We start from the raw sequence: 6,923 nt of genomic DNA, 5'->3' as shown, positions 1-6,923 counted from the left end.
GAGAGGGTATGCAGAAAGGGAAGTTTATCTTAACTCTCAAAGTCAAAGTGAACTGCAGAAGTAAAGCACTCTTTCTACAGTCTGCCAGGGTTCAGGATGATGGTTTCTTCAAAATTTATACTCCTCATCCAAAAGGTTACTACTCTCCTCCCTTATTGATCAGAGCACTTCAGGGGTCTTAAAGTGTGGCATCTTATTTAGATTTTCCAATACAAATTCTGGTCCATATTAGATCCATAACAGGGCACTTGACTTGCCAACCTGGGCACAATCCCTGGCATCTTAAATAGAACCCAGAGTACTGCCAAGAGGAATTTCTGCATACAGTGTCAAGAGTAAGGCCTAAGCACCAATAGGTGTGGCCCCAAACAACAACAACAACAACAACAACAACAACAACAACATGTTATTTAAAATTAAGACTATACTACAATTACAAAGATCACAGAAGAATTCAAGTATATTCCCTTTGTCTGAAACATAATCTCAGTGATATGGTATTATTTATGAAAACATACACTAATTTTATGATAGAAAATTATATTGGCCTATTGTATTTAAATGGAATTACCATTTAAAGTAATTATCCAACATATTTGTATTTTGCATTTAAAAATTAAACATTTTTTTTTAACATTATAAATTTTTTTGTGGTTGTTTCTGATGGTATTTGGGGAACACATCTGGTTTGGTCTTCAAAAATCACTCCTGGTTGTGTAGGAGGACTGACCCCAGGTCTTCATGCAAAGCATGAGCACCAACCTCTTAAGCTAACTCTCCAGACCCAAAAAATATTTTTAAAAGGATAAACCTTAAGTTCTTTTATTGATCACTGGAAGACTTTGATTTTCTCAGATTAATGCAGAAAAATATTTTTTTGGCATTGTGACTATGGTTTGCTTAGTGATCTAGAAATAAAATATTACGGTTAGTTGGTAAGTATAAACTACATTAAGTCAGGTTTTTTTTTATTTGATTTTTGAAAAATAAAAACCTGTTGGCTATATCTATTGAGATAAGTAACATTTCCTTTGTTATTTTCACTCTTCTTATTAATTTTGAAAAATTATCAAAGCACAATGATTAGCAAATAAGGAGTTCAATCATAATTATTAAAAGGAATGTTTCATCTAAATATATTCTACAACTGGCAGTTTCTTGAACCAAAAAGGAAACTCAAGGACTCAAGAGAAGCAGAAAGAATTTAAACTATGTACCTCAAATTTCTAATTCCATAATATCATTTTTGGTGACAGTAAAGGAAATAATATTTCTTTAAAATATTTAATGTTTTAATATTTAAATATTTAAATATTTAATGGTTTAATATTTAAATATTTAAATATTTAAATATTTAAAATGTTTAAAAATGCATATATGTACATATACATATCAGTACTATATGGTACTGATCACATTTTAAGTGTCTTTATATTACTTAACATAAATTAATGTTTATTTATTTTATAATGCTCAAAAAATAGAATAAAATTTTAATAACAATGTTTTTTAGTAACTCAGACACATTCATCAGTGTAGTTTCAAATAATTGTACTAGGAAAAAATTCATAAAAGTGTTTAAAAGGTGACTTCTGGTTGGGAGAGATAGTACAGGAAGAAGTCACTTGCCCTGGATTCAACTGGCATGGTATCCTGAGCAGTTCCAGTAGTGATCCCTGAACACAGAGGCATGAGTAAACCTTGAACACAGCAGCTTTTTCTCACTCCCGCTACAAATTATATTCAAATATAATTTATCCTTAAAATTGGATATTGCTTGAATAAATTGAAATTTTTCACATATATCCATCCCTGGCTGTTGTGGCTGCTTTTAAAACTGATAACTACAACCACCATGTCTGCCCATCAGTCGGAGCCATTGATTCATTTCTCTCTTGAGAGACAAGCCAGGCCACAAAAATCTTGTGGATATTCCAGTTTCGCCCCTGATTACACTACGGCTCCTTGGCCCCCAGGGGGAAAATTTCCCTGTACTGCCAAGTCTTCGCAACTACATAGCCACCTATCGCCCCAACTTCTGTGCTTTACTATCAATCTCTGTAGAGACACCTAACAGCCCCAAACTCCAAGCATGTTGGTTTAGGTGTGGAGATCAAGGGAGTCTTTTGGGGGAAGTGAGGGCTGCCTCTCCTAGCATCTCCATACTTCAGGAAGCCATGCACAGAATCACAGCCACTGTCATGTCAGCTCATTGGCTCAGCTCCTAGTAAGAATGCGCCAAATAAGATGTGAAATGATCAAGGAAGCCACCTAAGCTGAACAAACAAAACCAAGAACAGCACACTCGACTAGCAACAAACAGTTTAGTAAATCTTCAGAGTGACATAATGACTCCATTATGACAACTTTCACAAATTTTTTTAATGAAGTGGTGGGTTATTTTTTTATTATTCCATTACCTTTTAGTTGTAACAAGCAACATTAAGTAAATTATTTATACCTGCCAAGGGGCAGGCTTGGGGGAAGGTGGGAATCTGGGGGATAATGGTAAAGGGAATATTACTTTGCAGTTGAGATTGGTGAATGCAAGAAGTAACTGTATTATGAGCAACTTTGTAAGCCACTGTGTTTAAATAAATTATTCTTTTATATTTGGTGGGTCAAAAATAACCACAAAAAATGGTATTCCTATACATAAACTACTATCTACAAAGAAATTAAGAAATAAATCTCATTTATAATAGAGACAAAAATAATACAACAGTTCTAAATAATTTAGCCAAACAAGTATAAAACCTACTATACTAAAACATATAAAACAGTGAAAAGAAATTAAAGAAGATACAAATATGTAAAGGCGTTTCATGTTCATGGATTGGAAGAACTGATATTGATGAAATGTCCACACAACTCAAAATGATGTAGGTTCAATGCAGTCCTTCCAAAATCTCAATCACATTCATTTAAGACATAGAAAGATAATTTTAAAATCATATAGAATCACAAAACAAAAATAACTTCGAGCCAAACAGAGGTTCATAATTTCTTATTCCATACTATATATGAAATTATATCAAACAGAAAAATATAATATTGACACAAATATATATATATGAATATAGATATTACTGGAATGTATTTGAGAAACCAGAAGTCAATTTATGCATGAAAATTCAACTAATCTTTACTAAGTGTACCAAGAACATACAGTGGTAAAATGATAGTATTTATAATAAGTGGTGCTGGGAAAACTAAATATCTATTTTCAAAATGAAATTGGACTCATTTTTCATACTTTAGATGGAGATAAACTGAACATGTATTAAACAAAAAATCAGGAAAAGTAATTTTTTTTAATTTTATAATAATATCTTTATTCAAGCACTATGATTTAAAACATGTCTGCAGTTAGGTTTTAGTCATAAAAAGTAAACCCCTACACACAAGCTGACAGGGTAGTGTTGAGGCCTCCCACTATTACTGTGTTTCTATTGATGTCTTCTTTCAGATTTTTCAATAATTGTTTTAAAATATTTTCTGGTCTCTCATTGGATATGTATGTTTAGGAGTGTAATTTCTTCCCATTGTAAATATACCTTGATTATTACATAATATCTTTCTTTGTCCCTTATGACTTTTTAAGTCTAACGTTTGTATCATTTGATATTAATATGGCCACACCAGCTTTTTTTGTTTGTTTGTTTGTTTTGGGGGGGGCACACCTGTTTGATGCTCAGGGGTTACTCCTGGCTAAGCACTCAGAAATTGCCCCTGGCTTGGGGGGACCATATGGGGCACAGGGGAATTGAACCACCATCCTTCCTTGGCTAGCGCTTGCAAGGCAGACACCTTACCTCTAGTGCCACCTCACAGGCCCCTACACCAGCTTTTTTAAAGTGAGTTTTTTGCTTGGATGTTTGTCCTCCAACCTTTGATTTTCAGCCTACATTTGTTTTGACTATTCAGACGTGTTATTTGTAGGCTGCAGAATGATGGATTCGGCTTTTTGATCCATTTTGCAAGTCTGTGTCTCTTAAATGGTGCATTTAGACCATTGATGTTGAGAGAGATCATTGTCATGGGATTTAGTGTCATCTTTGTGTAGGAGTTTGGTATGTCTCCTGGTCTGTCTTGTCTTAAATAAGACATTTCAGTTTGTCTTTTAGGGCTCATTTTTGAGTCTGTAAAGTTTCTGAACTGCTGTTTATCTATGACGCTCTATATGCTTTCTTCAAACATAAATGTGAGTCTGGCTAGGTGAAGTAATCTATGAGAAGCATTCATTTCATTGTGTTTTGTCACTCTAACCCACCACTGCCTTTGGACTTTGAGGGTTTCTTGTGACTGATCTGCTGTAAATCTTAAGGATGCTCCTTTAACATAATTTCCTGTTTTGATCACTGATTTCAGTAGCCTGTATCTATCTGATAGATTTGTATTGTGACTAGAATGTGTTTTGGGATCTCTTTTACCTGGTACTCTTCAGGCATGCAGGATTTGGTTTCATGCACTTTTTATCTCTGGGAATTTCTCTAAAGTGCTATTCTTGAGTATGATAGGCATTTTTTTTTCTTGGTCTCTAGTATTATAAAGATTCTTACGTTTTTCTGTTTAGTTTATCTAACACTTCTATTTTCATCTGTTCTCATTCTTTGAGGAATTTTTCCCTTGTTTGATTGTTTTAAGGCTCTTTTCCAATCTCTTTTGTTGTATGGAGCTGTAATGTATCTCATCTTCCAACTCACTAATGTTTTTACTCAGCTGCTGTTACTATGTTGGAGAGGCTTTCCAGTGAGGTTTTCATTTTGCCTACCTAGTTCTTCAGTCCTGTTATTTCAGTTTGGAGTTTTCTTATTTCTATTTTTATATCCTCTTGATTTTTATTTGTGTTTTTTTTTTTCAGTTTGTTCCATGCTTTCTTTGAGTTCTATTAGGATCCTCCATATTTCTTCTCTAAAGTCATTATCTGAGTGGCTAAATAGGTGGTTGGTACTTTTGGGTCATCACAGCTTCCATCTTTATTCTCTAGGCATGATGTTGGCCTGTGTTTTTTCCTTTTCTCATGCTTGTAGTGTGGTGTTTTCTACATGTGTTGTTGGTGTTCATTGACTAGGAAACGTTCACGGTCATGGAACACCCAGGCTCTTCTGTTCCAGAACAGTAAAATTAAGTAAAGAAAATCTTGATATTGATCTAAGCAATGATTTCTTTAGGATAAACTCAAAAGTACAGATGATATAAACCAAAAATAAAAAGAAAAGAAAGGAGATAAAGAGGAAGAAGATGATTACCAAGGAGAAGAAATGGAAGAGGTGGAGGAAGAGGTGGAAGTGGAGGAGAAAAATAAAGTAAATGTGGTTTACTTACTAATCCAATAGAATATTACGTAGCCTTATAAAGGAAGAAAAATCCCTTCGTGGATTTTTATTTCATTTTTGTTTTTCTTTTTTCTTTTTCAGTGTGAGGTGTTTAAGACATTATTGACTGTGCTCAGTACCCTCTGACAATACTGAGAGCACCAGATGTTGATATCAGAGATTGAACCTAAGTTATAGTATTATAAGTCATACCTTTGTACTATCTCTTTGGTCCCATAGTAGGGTTTCTTTTTGAATGAAGGAATATAGAGGACTTATACCAATAATAATATTTTATACAAATTTTTTTAATATTATACACTATCATATTTCAGTAAGATACATTCTAATATTTTGGTTTAGAAATTAGTATTGGAATGAACAATAAATGACATGGTGTAGAATCAAATAATTAACGATGGTGCTAGATAGTGGTGGATGGAGGTGGATGGAGGCCTTTGTCCTGAGGCCCCGGCCACGTGGCTTCATCCCCCATCAACTGGCGGGTCTGGGGTCCAGGAAAGCGACGAGTATTGAACTCACTCACAGGCAGGCATCAGGAAGCATCAACTCTATTCATACCCTATTCACCACATGTGTGTGGCCTATCTCATAACCTTTCAAGCATTCAGCTATTCTTAGCTACCCTGCATCTTAATTCCTTTCAGCCATTTTTCCTTTCACCTCTATGCTGGCCAAAGACGAGAAGCGCACGAGAGCCAGCCAAAAGCCCTAATCCCCTCTGGTTCATACCTTATCTACCTTTTCCAAGACCCCTCCCAGGAGTGGGCGGGGTCTTGCAGGTAAGGTCAAGTTACCTAGGGAGAAAGGGTGGGGGATGAGGCTTCAACATGGAAACAATTGCCTTATTCTGAGCCTTTGCAAATATTCCTGATTGATCTGATCATGTTTCCACTGAACTAGAATGTTTTCTCTTTCTTTTCTGTTTTTTTTTTGTTTGTATTTATGATTTTTCCTTTTTTCTATGCAAATAAATATATTCTTATTTTAAAATTAGAAGACCCTGTTTTGCTCCTTGGAGAACTATATTTCACCAGAAGAAATGGCTCATAAATTCTGTTGCAGGTCACCTAACTCCTGGGTCTCTCACCATGTTCTACAAGAGACTTTGTATAAATGGGGAGCAAGGAAGATAGCCTTAAGAAAAGAGTGCTTCCAGTTTCTGCACAACCCACCTTGTCTCCTGGGGAAGTTCCTAGATTGGATTAGTACTGGAAAGGTATGCTTGGGGTCACTTATAGATAGTTCACAGATAAAGTACTTACTTTAGTCAGCCAAATTCTTTCTACTATATCACACTACCAGGAGTGACCATGAGTAGAGATCAAGGAATAAGCCTTGGGTACATGTGCGTATGGCTCTCAAACAAGCTAACAAGTTTTCTTATAGAAAACTGATAGGAGGCAATGGGTGAAGAGGACATTGGTGGGTGAAGTGGACTTTGGTAAAGGGATTGATTTTGAAACATTGTATGACTGAAAACCAACCACTAATAATTTAATAATTTCAGGTCACCATTTAAAATATAAGATTAAAAATGTTTTCTGTGACTATTTATGTGGTATGGATGATAGTACCCCACCT

The sequence above is a fragment of the Suncus etruscus genome, chromosome 9, assembly GCF_024139225.1.
Source record: "Suncus etruscus isolate mSunEtr1 chromosome 9, mSunEtr1.pri.cur, whole genome shotgun sequence".
Lineage (NCBI taxonomy): Eukaryota > Metazoa > Chordata > Mammalia > Eulipotyphla > Soricidae > Suncus > Suncus etruscus.
The sequence above is the reverse complement of the archived record's forward strand: the minus strand, read 5'-3'. Positions refer to the sequence as shown.